Consider the following 17,540-nt stretch of genomic DNA (forward strand, 5'->3'; position numbering starts at 1 on the left):
CTTGTTGAACCTCATCCCATTGGCTTCAGCCCAGAGATCCAGCCTGTCCAGATCTCTCTGTAGGGCCTTGCTACCCCCAGGCAGATCGACACTTCCTGCCAGCTTGGTGTCGTCTGCAAACTTACTGAGGGTGCTCTCAATGCCCTCATCCAGGTCATCAATAAAGATATTGAAAAGGACAGGCCCCAGCACCGACCCCTGGGGAACACCACTCGTGACCGGTTGCCAGCTGGATTTAACTCCATTCACCACCACTCTCTGGGCCCGGCCCTCCAGCCAGCTCCTCACCCAGCAAAGAGTGTACCTGTCCAAGCCATGGGCTATCAACTTCTCCAGGAGAATACTGTGGGAGACAGAGTCGAAGGCTTTGCTGAAGTCATGGTGGACCACATCAACAGCCTTTCCCTCATCCACCAGATGGGTCACTCGATCATAGAAGGAGATCAGGTTGATCAAGCAGGACTTGCCCTTCACAAACGCATGCTGGCTGGGCCTGATCCTCCGGTTGTCCTGCAAATGCCATGTGATCTCCCTCAGGACAATCTGCTCCATAACCCTCCCTGGCACCGAGGTCAGGCTGACAGTCCTGTAGTTCCCCAGATCCTCCTTACGACCCTTCTTGTAGATGGGAGTCACATTGGCAAGTCTCCAGTCTCCTGGGACCTCTCCAGTTGACCAGGAACGCTGATAGATGATGGAAAGCAGCTTGGCTATCTCCTCCGCCAGCTCCCTCAGCACTCTCAGATGGATCTTGTCCGGCCCCATGGACTTGTGGCAGTCCAGGTGGAGTAGTAGGTCTCTGACCGTTTCCTCTCAAATTGTGGGGGGTTTATTCCACTCCCCATCTGAGACTTCCAGGTCAGAGAGTAGAGTACTCTGAGGATAACTGGTCTGACTTTTAAAGACAGATGTAAAGAAGGCATTGAGAACCTCAGCCTTTTCATTGTCCTCAGTGGCCACATTCCAAGCCGTGTCCAATAAAGAATGGAGATTCTCCTTGGTCCTCTTCTTACTGTTAATATATTTGAAGAAGAGTTTCTTGTTTCCTTTAATCCCAGCAGCCAAGCTTAGTTTGAGCTGGGCCTTTGCCTTTCTAATTTTCTCCCTGCACATCCTAACAACCTCTTTGTACTCTCCCCGAGTTGCCTGTCCCTTCTTCCACAGGAGGTAGATCCTCTTTTCCTCCTGGAGCCTCAGGAAAAGCTCCCTGTTCATCCACGCTGGTCTCCTTCCACGCCGGCTCATCTTGCAGCTCGGGGACAGCCTGTTCCTGTGCCTTCAGGACTTCCTTCTTGAGGAGCGACCAGCCTTCCTGGGCCCCTTCACCCTCCAAGACCGAATTCCAAGGGACCCTCCCTACCAGTCTCCTGAACAATTTGAAGTCTGCCCTCCGAAAGTCCAAGGTAGCAGTTTTGCCAGATGGAAACTGTTGGACATCCTTTGTACGTTAGAGCTTGCATTCAACAGCAACAAGAAAGATGAGGGACAGGAAACCAGGAGCAAATGGTTTGCCTTGCTCTGTTTCTTTCATGCCATCCTTTACTGCATCACTATCTTCCAGAAGTACCAGAGTGATGTGATTAGTACTCATTGTGTGCAGTTATCTAGCTTTTCAAATGTGGTTCTATACTGATCCCTTCACTGTTTGTGCATGCCAGCAGTGACTAGGTCAGAGGATGGTTCTGGGCACAGGGCTGCTGAGGGCTGAGGCAGCATTTTGCTCATCTGCATGCTTGCTCTGTGAGTGTTTCTGCCTTGCAGGTGAGAAACATCCCTGGGCATGTGGATGGATCCCTGAGAATAAAAGATTTGGAGACCCAGGCAATCTGCAAGGTATCTGGGGCTGTGACCTAAGATACAGTCTCTGGACTCTGATCATAATCTTGGCTGTGCTGTGAGAAGTTTGACCCATGACCAGCAAACAGATCTAGCTGTTGATGCCCCTGTTTGTTACAGGGGAGTTGGACTAGTTGATAGTTAAAGGTCCTTTCCAATTCAAACAGTTCTATGATTCTGTGAGAATAGGGGAGTGTAGGAGTGCTGTGTCAGTGGGAAACTACTTGGCAGAAGATCATGATTCCACTGAATACTGTGCCCTTCCTTCTATTGAGATTTTATCCCAAGTGTGCTGGGTTGGCAGGATCCAGCAGTTGCTGAAGAGAGGGTGTCTTTTTCAAGTCAGACTGCTGTCCCTCAGCCTTGTTGCCCTGCTGGACTCCTGTCTGCTAGTCACAAAATGACCGTGATTTCTTTAAGTTACACCAGCCATATACATTGTGTTACCAAATTTCCCTCATTTTCACTAGGCTGTAGACACTTTTTTTTCTACTACTTTTCTTCATACAGGTAATTTGATCCTCTCTGTGCTCGTGTACAGGGTCAGACCCCAGCTGCGTTTGGACCAGTGTTGGCATCTGGAGGCACACTTGCCTTTTAAGCAAGTCCTCTCCCAATGCTCTGCCTTTGCATGCATTTTTTATTTTCTGTTTACTTTTCCAAGCATGTAACAAGAAGGCATCATAAAGCCTTCTAGGCACACTTACTCTCTACTTGAGATAGTCCAAGAGGCATTGTAGAGATTGAAACTGAACAGCAAAACATCTGCATACAGTTAACCTTGCTTCACTTTTGGCATGGCTCTGAGTGTTCTTTGGGCTTTGATCAGACCTTTTTAATCAGTCCAGGGTCTTTCCTCTTCCTCAATATCCTTCCACATGCCTGCTTCTCCAGAGTCCGGAGTCTCCTCGCATTCCTGAAGTCAGTTTTTGCACGTGTCTTCTCACTCTGAAATGGCTAGTGAGAACCACCTTGTTTATAGAGGTATAGATCTCTTTGTCAAGGAGACTCTTGGTTAGTTAACAAGACAATCCTTGTAGCCTCAGGAGGAGATCTGTTTGTTAGTCATGAAAAGCTGGTTCACTTCTACAATAGCCATTTCTTTCTACAAGGAACTCTGTCTCAATGGCATGGGTAATTATCTCTTTAAAGAGAGGGCAAATAACCTCCATTTTCATAATAGAGTTTGCAGTATGCAAAATCCCTGCATGGCATTTAAATTTGCAGCCTTTTGAGTTTCCAGCCTTTGACCTGCTGCCTATTTCTCAGCATCTTTATCCCATGAGGTGTGGACTTCTCTGTCTGAAAAAGAGGACAAGCTTTAGGCTCTTGAGAAGTTTCTAAATTGAGCATTAGATATTTTTATCAAAGACTAGAGTGAAACTTAAATCTGTCTTCAGTAGTCAGAAACCTCTCAGGAATGAAATTTACAATACCGAGAGATCTTTATATGCATATATCCCTTACTATAGTGTCCTATCTAGAAACTGCAATACTTCAATTTATTTGGTAGAGCTTTCTGGTGAATTATTTTCTTTCTCAGTAATTTCTCCGTTTAAGATCCCTCCTGAGAAATCTTTACTGTATTAACTTCAGCTTTGCTGCATCTTTATCTTTAAATAGCTCTTTTAAATTTGCTTAGGCAAATCTGGGGTTTCGTCTGTCTTCAATAGTATTAAAATAGTATCTGAAGGGGGGTGTCACCTGGGTAAGAAGACACACCAGTAGACGATACTGTAAATGAGAGACAGATGGATTGCTGCTCAGAGACAACAAGATTATGGCTAGAAACCTGTTTACCTTGCAATACAGCCACCAAGCTGAACAAGTCGTCAGAACAGAACTGAGCTGAATAATGCATATCTCTACCAATCTCTAATTCTCTCAGCTGCTGAAGAGTTTTTTCACACCAAAACCCCTCTTTAGCATGCGTGCAGAGTTGCCTAAACAGATTCAAATGCTGGAAAGCACCTTCGGTTTGAGTTTTGCTTTGACATTTTGTAAGTGGAGGCATGTTGGTGTCTAGCTAACAGAAGGACTTCAGTCTTTTTGCTACAGCTGCCCTTATCATAAGTCTGCTGACATACCTTGTTGTTTACGTGGTGTGGATGGTCTCTCTCTGGGCTACCAGAAAGGTTCCTTCCATCAGTGTTTGCTTGTCATAGGTAGGAACCAGGAGGACTTGCTGACTACAAATTGTAAGCTAACTGACATGAAATTTGATATAAAAAACATAACAGAGCTGCTCAATTGAATTGGGCTACCACAACAAAATGAACAGTGAAAGCAACACTTGTAGGGGTGTTGTAGCAGAGGTTGAACAGTTATAGTCATTTCTGAAGCTGATTTGTGAACTCTAGAACATTCTAGACTGACTGTTCATGCACAACTTCATGCCTTTTTCTTCAGTCATATAAGCCATTGTGGGGGCTGAATTTTCCAGTCGTGTACTTACTGGCAGTCTTTGTAGATGAGGGTAGGTCTGCGTTTCTGCTATTTGATCAGAGAAGAAGAGAGAACATGTTATGTGTCAGAGAGAGAATTATTTCTGCTCAGACTTAGAATGGTGAACGGACCTCTGATCTCTGTAGTGCTAATCTTGGCATAGATAATACTCAGCTTGAAGTAAGGTGACAAAGTCTTCCAATAGCTTAGCAGACTTACAGATGCTTGTGTGACTATGAGGTTCAGGTTCAGGACAAGTCCATGTCCTCACTATATGCTTCTTTCTTTCTTGGCAGAAGTATCATTGCAGTAGTCCTCAGAAGGAGAACCCGATGGAGAAGCAGTGCTGTGGGATCCAAATCTTGCCCAGGTCACAGTCTGCTCTTACATTAACCGAGGGAGAGACAATAGGGAGGTCTGTGACCTAATAACAAAACAGAATGGTGTCTTCCTCCTTTCTTTAGAAGGGGGATCGGTGCTTGGCCTCAATTACAGATGGATTAAACGTGTTGATCCTGGACCACAGGGGTTTGGCCTTTCCTTTTTGTAGAACCAGATTCAGTATAGTCAGTGTTAATCGGAGAAAACCATTTAATTGCATAGGATTTTATGCTGCCTTCTCTCTGTTTTCAGGAGAAACAGTGTTTGTCGTCAAGCCAGAAAACAAGACACTGCATGTAGGTAGAGGAAGTTCTGCTTAGTGTTGCAGTTCAGGTTTGGAGCTATAAAACCAAAGCCTTTGTGTTTTTTACTGTAGGTACAGGCTGAGACCTCACATTTGGTAGCAGGGGGCTTTATATACAACAGTGGACTCTAAAAACTCACATAAGGTATTGTCTTACTGGTATAGCAATGAAGAGGACAAACTCTAGTGCTCTTCAAGGGAAGGAAGAAAGCAGAGACTGGGAGTAATGGGATATTAAAATGGTTCTCTTTCAACGAATTATTTTCCAGAGTATTGGCTTAGGAGCCCTCCTTACTTCTGATGCAAGTAAATATGTGCCTTGGTTGGTTTGTCTAGCAGAAACTTGTCTGGGCATGACTTGTGTACTTCCTTCTCTGAGGGAAATGTGATGGGGCTGGGGGTCGTCCTGGTTGTTCTCATTGCCCTCTTGGTTGGTGACTACTAGTTGAACTAATTCCCTCTGGAAAGAACAGTACAACATGAAGCAGCAGCATACAGCTCAGGGGTGCTTCTAGCACCATATCTTGTCTCTTCCAGAATGCAATGACCTCACCCTTTGTGAGAGAAGATGTTACAGTCCTGACTGGTTCTGTACATGAGGAAATGTGTTTGCTCCTTGTGGCAGTCACAGAAGAAACACAAAGCCAGTGGCCTGGCAGCAGTCAGGGAGGGAGACTAGGTGCTGCGACTCCACCACAAGGGCCAGGATGCATCTGCACACCCAGTGCCAGGTGTGGGATCATCCAGGGATAGGTTTTGTTGGAGAACACATCTCCATTTGACTTCGGTGGAGTCCTTCTCTCAAAGTGAACAGTAGGCAGCCATCAAAGTGCTGTTTGTGAGCAAGATTCATGAACTAATTAGTCACTAGGCCCATTAATCAGAAAGACTAGAAATAATTCAGCAGAATTTGTGCTGTCAGCAAGGATGAGAAGAGCCTTCTCTATGACAGCTTACCTTGCATTTTGATCATTAGGCGATTCGGAGTTTAGCCCATCCGTCTTGTTTATCTGCCCTCAGGGGAAAATAATCCCTGCATCCTAGCCATCTCGACAAGTTTGAAATTCAAACATATTTTCAGTTCTGTCAGTAAAATATCAAATGGGCACATTCGGGTGAGTATTGACACACAACAGTGCTGGTGCCTTTTTTTTCCAAATGTGTTGTAAACAAATCCTTCCTTTCTTTGCTGCTGTGCTGCATGTTGTAGCTCAACACCCTCTCAGGGAAAGTGAAAGGTGGAGTGAATGCACAGGTCATTAAAAAATAGCTAAATTGAAAAATGCTAATTTTTCCTAGCAGCCTTCCCATGACAAGCCAAAAGCTTTCCCCAGTGCAACTCCACCTTCTTGTATGTTGGGTGAGATTTATTGACATGACTTGAGTAAGAGATACATCTTAAAATAATCAAGCCAGCTTTTTCCTGTCTCTCCTTGCAGCTTTTCCCCACGTCAGAAATCCATCCAGGCCCATGCAGTAAAAATTTCTTTAAGAGATACGTAGCACACTATTGGTATTAAGTAGATTGGTCACTCTAGAATGCATATACTTAACAAGGCAGTAACAGATGGTCTCAGATCTTGGTATGGAGTTGTTGTGGCTGCTGTTTTTTTCATTAATCATTAATTGCTGGAAGTGGAAATCGTGCATCTCAGTCTGCCAAAGCCCAGAGGTGGGTCTTGCTGTGTAGCTAGGATGCAGAGAGTGCAGCAGAGAAGAGAGATGTCTGGTTGGAAACCTGGGATGCGGTGAATTCTTGCCCTTTGCTAGAAGGACTGTCTGTCATCTCTGTTTTAGGGAGATGCAAAGGAATTTGTCTGGGATGCAGAGGAATTTCGACTTGGAGCAGGGAAGGCTCACCAGACTCCCAGGGACTGGAAGCAATTTGGGAGGTAAAATAAGTTGTCTCTCTAGGGAAAGTCTGTCTGAGAGGAACTGCTGGCCTACTTGAGGTTGTACGAATATGCAGTAGAAGCTGAGGAGGGCTGATGTAATGATAATGTGGACCAGGCCAGGAATATATTCAGTTGTGCTGTATACATGCACTGTTTTGTATTTGTAATGCTACCAGTTGAAGCACTGGATTCTAGAGGTACTGTTATCAAGTTCTGTTTGTCTGGTGGAGTGTTTATGGAAAAATGTTCTTTTAAATAACCTTTTTTTCTTGCCCACAGAATGCATTTTGCACCATCTTATTTACTTATCCCCAGAAAAGAGAGTTACCATAGCAAAATCTTAGGGGAACTACTATCACTGGTGAAAAAAATGGACCTACATCATTAACCCTGTAGCCTAGCTACCATTTATTGATGGAATTGTAGTTTTTTCTCACTATAATTTTTGTTTCTGCTCTTTCTTATGCTGTTCTTGCTGCCGCATATACTTTCCTCATCCATTCTTCTATTGTCAGAAGATGCTCATGCTTATGCTAAACTTACCTTTGTAGTTTAACCTCATGTTTCTTTATGGGAAATGCAGATTAAGGGTGGCATCTGTCTGTTGCATATACATGTCAAGTATGGAGCTTCATGACTGTGTTGCTGCTCCAGCTGTTAGAGTTGTGGGTATTGCTTATGGGCTCTACTACCCTAAAAAGACTTTCTTTAGCTGGGGAAGGATCTTCTTTACCTATAACTCTCTTTGATATTTCAGATAAAATAATCTGATTCCAGGCAGTGCATATAAACATAGTGTGATATGTTGAGGATCACTTGTCCAAGTGATCCGTAGCAGAGCTTAGAAATCCAAACTTTGTATCCTGGGTGTGTTCCTGCCTTTGCTCTTCCATACTGCCTCACCAGTTGCCTGTGCTGTATCGCATCTGGAGAACTTATCATAATACCATTGCATTTTTCATCTATGCTCAAATCATGATGGGTTCATCCAGTTTCATTTCGGGATGGTGGAAGAAGAACAAATCAAAAACTTCTGACAAATATCAAAATATCCATGTGTTGTCAGAATGAAATGTATCGCCGCTTCAAAAGGCAGGATAAAAAATTTATGTTTTGACTTTTTAATTTCATATTATCTATTATAATGTAAAATAAAAAACTAGGTCAAAATTAATTTCATACTAGCACAAGCTAGTGGAGTTTTACCTCTAGGCTGTAATTTTTTTCAAAGTGAAAGGTTTCATATATGTGTAAGAAGATACTGCTCTCTCTTTTTGTGATTTTTCTTATCAGTCTCATTATGCCTTTGTGTGATCCTTCTTTGTGCTGCACCTTACATATTGTTAGCATTTATTCCTTGTAGTACACAAATGCTGATTATTAAAAGTTTCCAAAGCATTTTTCATTTTTAGTATTACTTCTCTCCTTTTTTAACACCTCCCTAGGAATTTCAGGTTGGGTATGACTTGGAAAATTCTCATGTTTTGAAGCTTTAAGCAGTGCTGTTTGATTAGTTTGGGGCTGTCACAGTGCAAACTGTCCAATCCAACATGGTGACTGAGCCTTCCTCATGATCTTGTAAGAATGCCTCCGTTCCCAGAGGTGCATAGCTCAGGTCTCTTCGCTGATGAATAGGAAAACCCTGCTGCTAACCCTATGTTAGCAAAAGAAAGAAACATGGTAAGGTGGAAAAAAAAAAGGAGAAGGAGAAAAGGACCTGCAAAACTGATGATGATGTGGAACAAGAAAGACTAGAAGGAGAAAATATTAACAATTGGTCTGAATAAAAAGCCTTTATTTATGCTACTTGGAGCTGGTCTTGTTGTTGTTGTTGTTGTTGTTGTTGTTTGTGGCTTTTTGTGTGTCATTTTTTTTTGTTAAATGGTGGGAGAATGTTTAGCATCAGTTATAGCAAAAGTTCTTTTTTTTTTCTTAATTCACTGTTTCTTTAAGGAGTCTTGCTCTTATTCCATTAGCAGTCATTCCTTCCAGCTAGGTGCAATAGTCAGTTGTTAGTGCACATTTTGACCATCCATCTTCAATTATCCATTAATGCTTCCTCACACGGTGCACAGAAGGCATGCATCGATGGCTAATGCACATTCTGTTGGTTGCACTTCAGTGGTCTTTCATCTTTTCCAGTTGAAGCAGTCGTCATCTACCTGCCTGAGGTGTACGTGTGCACTGAAGTCAGTGGAAGAAGAGCAATGCATGCTGCTTGCTGGTTCCCGGTTCTCCCATAGATGTTGTGGATGCCCCTGGGTGTCACGCTTATGGCTCTGTCTGCCTCAGTCCATATCTGCTGAAAAGCGATGATGATATTTCCTTTGTCTTCTTACCCTGCAGTCTAGCCCTTTAAGAACTGTAACCGCATGAAGCCTCATAATATTACTATATATTACTTTAGCATATGACTGTTTTTTTAATTTAATTTTTAATTGAAGATTTTCTATTCAGTTTAAAATGTGAAGATTTTTATCACATTATGGAAATCTGTAAAGATGACCAGTGTATTCATGTGGTGCATGCTGATTGGTCCTATATTTGTTTTGACTTTCCAGGCTAAAAGGTGATGACCTTCATCTTATCCATGGAAATTTTAGAGCAATGCTCATGCTTTTCTTGCTGCAAAACATACCGAACATATGTTAAAGCGGTAAAGGAGATGAACAGTGTACTGGGACCATATTGCTCTCCTATCATCTGGCATAATTGTTTTCTTTTTGCCATTTAAGATTAAAACACATACGGAACTTGCTTTAATTTGTCACTTTTATTTTCTGAGTTGCTGAGATCCAGCTTCAACTGGGATGTCACATTAATTCTGTTTAAAACTTGGGGAGCAAGCAGGTTGATTTGAGTTAACTGTGTACTGTATAATGATTCTGAGCTTAAGCAGTATTATCTCCAGCAAATGTCTTTGCTACAATAGTCATCTGTGTAGAGCCCTGGAGCAATTCGTGGCTTTTTTACTCGTATCACTTCACTATCAAAGCTGAAATGATTAATATTCACAGGAAAAAATATATTTTCCCAAAGCAAATCTTCCTTTCTGTTTCTATTTGGTAGAACCAAGCCTTCTGCATACATTATATGGATCAGCTAGAACCGGTCTGAAGAGTGAGAATGTGTATCTGTGAAAATGCTGCAAACACATCACTGTGGTAATCAGAAAGGAATTGTACACATACCCACATTCCTAGCACACTTACCTTTTATTTTCTGAGGCCAAATTTCAGGGCAGCCTTTGGTCTTGACTCTCCTGTTAGCTGTGGTACCATAAAATCAAGAATGGTACACTTGAACAGGCTGGGTTCCCATTGCATGGAAGTGGGGCAAATGAAAATCAAATTGCCTCCCTTTGTCACTGTGAGAGCAATGCTGCTCTGCATAGTGTTTTTTTTTTGTTTGTTTGTTTGTTTGTATTTTTTTTTTAAATGGATGGCAGCTACCATAGCTCAGCCCTGCTTAGCAGAATCCAAGGGCTTGGCCATGCTCGTGATGTGGCCCCAGCATATGCAGAACCAGTTGAATCCACTGATAAGAACCTCAGTTTTCAAGGTCAGATGCTGGCTGAATTGCTCCCAACTGCTCCCTAGCCCTGGAAGTGCTCAGCACTTCTAAAATAAGATCAGTCTAAAATGAGTTCCCAGTTACACATCTAGGGGTCTAAGATTACTGCTATTTCAAAACAGAGAAACAAAGGAAACAAAAACTTGGCTCAAGTGCATGAGCTGGTTTTCCATAAGTGTGCTTCAGGAGAGGCTTAAGCTGGTTTCAGAGCCTGCTGTAATGGGTAGAAATCTTTGCCCCAGTCAGGAAGACTGCAGATGACATCCCAGAAGTCAGTGCTTCACATAAGGAGGACATCTGGCTGAGGATTTATTTGTATCTTCTACTGTGAAAAATGCAAGTGGTCATCAGGGTATGCTTCACCCTGCCAAGGCAAAGTGACTCTCTTCTTTTTAGAATCCTTTGTCTTCCACCCATTTCAGCCCAAAGGCTATAGATAAGTAATGTAGTATTTTATATATGTTTGTAAATACTATCAATGTATTTTTCGTATCTGAAGTTGTATATTTTTGCTGGATTTTAGCTGATTTCAGTTAATTATTAACTGTTGGGGGGGTAGGCTTAATTCTAATGTTTTTTTTTTTATATTTGTACTTTGAGATGTCTTAGGCAGATAGAGTGAAAAAGTTTCCAATGCTATAATTCTTCTAAGTGCAAAAGATTAGCTATGGTGAGGGGTGTCCAGTGCTTAGGCTATAGTGGGACTCATGGAGCAAGTTTGCTACAGGCAGGAATGCTGCCAAAGAGGAGGGATGCACTGCAGAAGGCATTCAGAGGATGTGGTTCAACAAGTCCAAGTGCAAGGATTTGCACCTGGATTGTGGCAGAACCCACTATTAGTACAAGCTGGGGGTGTAATGATGGAGCACAGCCCTTCTGAAAAACTGGGGGTACTGGTGGATGGCAGCTGGACATGAGCCAGGAATGTGCCCTCACAGCCCAGAAAGCCAACCGCATCCTGGGCTGCATCAAAAGCAGCGTGGTCAGAAGGGCAAAGGAGATTATCCTGCCCCTCTGCTCTGCACTGGTGAGGCCTCCAGGTGTGGAGACACTCAAGGTCGGGCTGGACAGGGCTCTGAGCACCTGATGGCGATGTAGGTGTTCCTGTCCGCTGCAGGGGAGTTGGGTAGATGGCCTTTTAGTGTCCCAACTCAAAAATAATTCCATGAATCTATGATTCTATGATTCAGCTCTGAACCTGGCCAGGGCTTGAGACAGAAGTGAGATGTGGCAAATACAACCTGTACCTGGAGAGCAGGAAGAGGTGGGTCAGAGCCTGTGACCTCACCCAAGGCTGGTGACACAGAGTTGGAGCTGAGGGACATCTGTGTGCAAGACTGTTGGAGGAGCTGCCAGCGTTGTTCCTCTGCAGGTATTTCAAACTTCTGTGCTGTAGTATCCTGCTGAGTGGGTGCAACATGTAGGGAATTTGTGCACGCTGAATCTCTCCTGCCTGTTATAGCCCTTTGTTGACATTTCTGTACAGGATGGAGGAACCTGTAAAGTGACTACAGCATCCAGGTTTCCTAGGGAGCTTACAGCCTTTGTACAGGAACCATCTGTGTGGAGAGCTGGTACTGTTGGTCCTCATCCCAGAGAAAGAAGAATACTCAGTTTTAGCAGGTATGACTGTAAAATGGTAACTACAGAGTTGGTGCCTAGACTTTCAGACTGGGTTTCTTTCCTTTTCAGGAGATAAAACTGTTTTGTCTCCATGCAGGGATGTTACAGGAGGTGTTCTGATACGTCTTCATGTCAAACAAGGGCTTAGTTTTAGGTAAGGACAATCTCCAAGGCCAGAATGTTTTTGGTTCTAACACTGCTGAGCTAGTATTAAGACCTCTCCACCTATGCCTTCAGCTTGGGATGTGACCCTAAGAAATTTAATTGAGACCAATAAAAATAAAGGACCGCCTCCACTGATGCTTGTAATTTTTTGTAGCAGCAGTATAAAGAGAAACTGCAAGATTTTGACCCTCTCTGTCAGTGAGACAGCAAATAACTGAAGCACATAATGCAGACAGCTATAAATCAATAAAAGCTGTGATCAATAAAAAGAGCATTCTATGTGGGATGGAACACATTTGCCAGAGATCTGGAAAGACAACACCAAGGATGTCTTCCAAGTCTTTGCCACGACCAGTGGAAAGGGCTGAGCACTGGGACATATTACTCCAAGGGATAAAATACAAACAGAAGCACTACTTTGCACCTAATCAGGAATTTTGTGTTGCATTGGGATCCCTCTCTTTTGTGTGCAGAAGAAACGTGAGTGCCTTTGGAAGGGGAGCAATGTGTGAGAATCAGAATCATTTGGAATTATTTCTTTCCAGAGGAAACAAACATGGTTGGTTGCACAGCAGGCAGCATCAGGCAATCTGGGTTATGTCCCGCTGAAAGCATTAAGCCTGTATGTGGAGCAAGAAGGCTGCAGTTTGGCCCTTCATGCTGTAAAGTGTGAAATCATTCTCTGCTGATAGTGGTGGGGCTGTAAACGTGAGCAGGAAGCTAGCTGGTGTGTTGTAAAGGTCATCAGGCCTCCTCGCGCTGTGCAGAAAGCGCTTTTCCAGAATGTTTGGAGAGGTGAGGACAGGGCCCGCAGTTGTGTTGAAATTACTGCAAATGGATGTGTGGCCTTTTCCTGTGTTGCGTGTCTCTGGCATGCCTGTGAGAAAGCAAGGAGATGAGAATGCTGAAGGACCAATTCTCGTCTTCACTGAGAATGTTCCTTTGGCTTTGGCAGCATAATTGCTATTTTTCTTACTCCCTGAAGACATTTTCTACTTTGAAAAGGTGGAGGAAAAATGAGCTTTTACATCAGAAACTGTTTGGGTCCATAACCTTTCTTTTGTTGTTTGTTCTGTGGCATAAAAGCATAGGAACTCTAATGGACTTTCCAAGAAAGTAATTACCTAGTGTACATTCTTAAAGCTTTTATTGATATTTAAAAGTGTAGCTACAGAAAATACAGTGACAAAGTATTAATCTATTATATTTTTGCATCAATACAAAGCAGCAGTTAATGCCATTCATAGAAAAACTTCATAACTATTATTTCCTAAACACACAATGGTAAAGAGGAAGGAAAAACTGGAGGGAGAAGTTGTCCTGATATTGCTAAGGCTGTTGTTTAACCATTCATGTCTCTTGATAATGGCACTTGATCATGAACATTTTTATTTTCATTCATTATAACAATGTATTACTCCCCCTCATTTTAACTTAACAATTGATTTTTTCTAAGTCCAGAGAATAGCAGCTGTGTTCTCAGTGTAATTCCTTCACTGAAATACAGTCAAGCACGCTGGTGTGATTACAAGCAGTGTGACCCACAGCAGTACTTTCCCATTTTCTTGGTGGGGTTGGCTGCTGCTGCTCTTTCTTCCTTCTCATAATACTTTTCCCCTAATTGAGGCCTCCACACTCTCCCACCTCTCTGCTGCTGCCTCTTCCCGTAATACAACTCATCCACCCTAATGCATTTGCTCTTGTTGAAGTACATCCAGGAATAGCTTCCAGATGCTGTCATAGATGTCCATTTCATTATTTCTTCTGAAGGGATTTCACTTAAACGTAGCTGTACCAAGAACAGCAGGAGTCTATGCCTGGTCTGCATCTGCTCATCTAGTTCATCTCTACAGTCTCCTCAGCCAGCAGCATAATTCAAAAAAAATCCCTCTTTTTTTTCCCTGTTCATGTTGAATTTTTGGAATTAAGTGTATATGTTCCCAGACACCCAAACTTCAGAGTTCCTAGGAAGGTTAGATTCTAAAAGTGGTATAACCATTCCAGTAAAAAGATCTCGAAGGAAATACTAACCCTCTGTTCACATCAGAGCTCTCGAGGTTCCAAAGAGGTGGACATTTACGCATCTAGAATGCTCTTTCATAGGAGTGTCAGTAGGGTCAGAGGGACTCTTCACGCCATAAAGAGTAAACATGATTAGAAGTCCAGCCTAAAAAGGTACTTAGGCATATAATTTTATTCCTCTGTGGACCTAACTCTTAGTGTGTTACCCATGTCAAACTCTTTTGCTCAGAGGGCGGTGAGGCCCTGTCACAGGCTGCCTGGAGAAGCTGTGGGTGCCCCATCCCTGGAGGCACTCAGGGCCAGGTTGGATGGGGTCCTGGCAGCCTGAGCTGGGGGAGGGCAGCCACCAGAGGATTGGGACTGGGTGGGCGTTGAGGTCCCTTCCAGCCCAAGTCATTCTATGGTTCTATGATCTTATGATTCTATGTTTCTGGGATTGCAGTCTAAAAATAAGGGCACCTAAGGGAGGGAGGATGGAGAAATGTGCCAAATTGGCCTTGTAGATCGATCTAGGCAAAATGGAGGGATATCTGTCAGGTAAGTGAAAGACAGGGGAATGGAAAACACCTGAAGTCACAGGGAGATTAAGAGAAAGGTTTGTGAGGTGCAAGGAGCAGGTGGAGAGAAGTGTCAGCTGTGGTTTTACTTGTTAGCAGAAAAGCACTGAAAACTGCTGCAGGTAGGAGAAGGCCCTAAACTGAGCCAATAGTCCTCATATCACCAATCTGCATTTTCTTCTCACTTCTCTCCCCTTGCTGTTCCTTTTCTTGTTCTTATACCATGAGGAAAAAGTTATTAGAAGTTTCTATTGTATTTCTTCTATTAATAAATATATACATTCACACACTTATGTATAATTACAAACTCAGCTGTATTGCATCTACCCTTAGATGAGTCATTTCTGGGGCTTCCTCTTGTGTTCTTTGCAGTCTCCTCTCATGAGCATCTTGTTCGCTTGTGTTTATTGCCAGTCCCTTCTCAGTTTGGATGTCTTGGGAGGGGTGTCTGGGATGAGACCCAGGTTTGACACTGGGATACGTTTTCCTCCAGTTCATTTTCCTCCAGTACTGGCTAGAGCCCCTGTCTGTATCAGGAGAATTTACGGTCTGGCAGGGACTGGATTTATCTCTTACATCTCCCCTGAAGACATTGCATAGATCAGCTCGTGCTCTTGGCATGACCGGGAGGACCCAGCAGATCACCAGACCAGCGGTGCCATGCTGCTGGGCACACACCGGGCAGCACGGCGGTGCCTGTCAGCAGCGCGGGGCTCTGCTCTCAGCTTAGTCTGAAGCTGTGCCTGCCCGTGGATGGCAAAAGATGGGAAAATGTCAGCCAGACTTCTGGTGCCACACGTTCTTCACAGGCTGGGGACTGCTGGAGGCAGTTCAGTGGAGCTGGGGTTGAACTGTCCTTTTAAAATCAGCCGTCGCTGTGCCTGGCGCTCCTCATAGGCTGTGGCATCCTCTGCTGAAAGCCCCCGAGGCTCTGCTGAGCTTGATGGACAATTCCTTTTCTTTCTTTCCCTTTGTGCTCTCTCACAAAGAGAAACTGCTTCTCTTCCAGGAAGAGGGAGTGGGGAGCGAGGGAGGAGGGACGAGGGACGGCGAGGAGGGTTTGTGCGTGGCCGGGGCAGCCCGCACCTCCGCACTCCAGCCCTGTCCGACCGCCGGGCTGGATCGCTGTTGGTATGGCAACGCATCCCTGCACTAACCAAACCGTGACAGGTGAGGGAAAATAATTATTCATCTCCATGTAACTAATGGAAAACAGTCCCAGAGGTTAAGTTTCCTTAAAGGAATTCAGATACAGATGTGTCCTGATGGTATTTTCATTAAGATATCCATGATATCTAGATGGCGCAGAAACCAAGGTACAACCAGATCTGAATCTTTAGGTGGCTTTGACAAATGTACCGCATGAAAAAAAAAAATTAAACGAAGTCCACTAAGAAGCTTTTGGCATTGTTCTTTCTCTGAGGTCTTTAAAGGGACTGTCCCCAATCAAGAGCACAGAGGTTGCCAATGCAGAGCAGGGATTGAGCCACGTCTCTGGAATGTGAGTTGCTTATCTCCTGATGCTCTCCTCCACAGCATTGTTTTTCAAATAAAACAAAATCCAGTTACTCAGTTTGAGCTTCTCGTGGTGCTTGGGTGGACAGTTTGGGTGCCTTGAAAGATCAGAAGCAATTCTGATCTGTGGAAATGTAGAAGCCAATGGAGAGCATCATGCTTGTCCTGAGTGTTGTTGGTCTCCATGCCCAATGGTTTAGCTACGTCTGTGTGCTTTGAAAAAGCATTCCATATGCAGGAGCCTGTTGCCTTGACCTGAACTTAGCAGAGGGGCATCTCAAGGCATTGTCACATCTTGGGAATGTGGCCTAGCTTTGCATCATTTATAGAGTATGCATTATTCTGTGCTAATGTGAAAGTAAGCCTTTGATCTCATTCCATTGCAGCAAGCGAAATAGATGTAACTGTTGAATTCCTTCCTCTTTTATCATTCCTCAGTCAATAATACTACAGCTTACCATTCCTCCATCCCCCTCCTCCTTTATGCAGCTTCTGGGGCAGTGTTGCTTTCCTTCTGGTTTTCAATCCTGCTGCATTCCCCGTGCTTTCAAGACAGGTTTTGTATAGGAAAAAGGAAAATACATTTCATAATGCAAACATGCCCTGCTCAGCACTTTCAGTTATCTTATTTATACGCTGCAGTACAGCTTTCTATGACCCAGTGATTATCATTTCCCAGAGCTATCATCATTTTAAAGCTACCTCTGAATTGTGCTCCAGCAGATGGTACAACTCGATGAGTACTGCATGAGAGCTTGACGAGAAAGGATGGGGCAGGCTGCACACACACGCAGACCAGGCTGTTGCCCCAACAGCCGAGAAACGTCTAACTTGCATTGTTTCTCACAGTGTTCAATTTCAGCATGTGTTGTTGAGTACTGTTAGGCTGTTAGCCACCAGGGAAATCAAGGTGGTTGTTTTTCTTGTTTTTGGGCCTGTCTACCCAACTGATTCTCTTTATTTATTTATTTATTTATTTATTTTTGCTGCATAACAACTGGGCTGATTAATTCCAAGACAGAATACCAAATAAGTAAGAGTCATTCATTATATGCAGTATTCTAATAGATTTCAGTGTGATCTAAACTTGGATTGAATACTAACCCATTGATTGCTATTCAGTTGTTTAAGCAGCTGTGCTCCTAAGCTGAGCAATTGCACTGTGTCATCCTTTCCTTTCTTCCTTCGATTTCTACCTCCCTTTCTCCACTCTTGAAATGGCTA

The sequence above is a fragment of the Numida meleagris genome, chromosome Z (genome assembly GCF_002078875.1).
Source record: "Numida meleagris isolate 19003 breed g44 Domestic line chromosome Z, NumMel1.0, whole genome shotgun sequence".
NCBI classification, from domain to species: Eukaryota; Metazoa; Chordata; class Aves; order Galliformes; family Numididae; genus Numida; species Numida meleagris.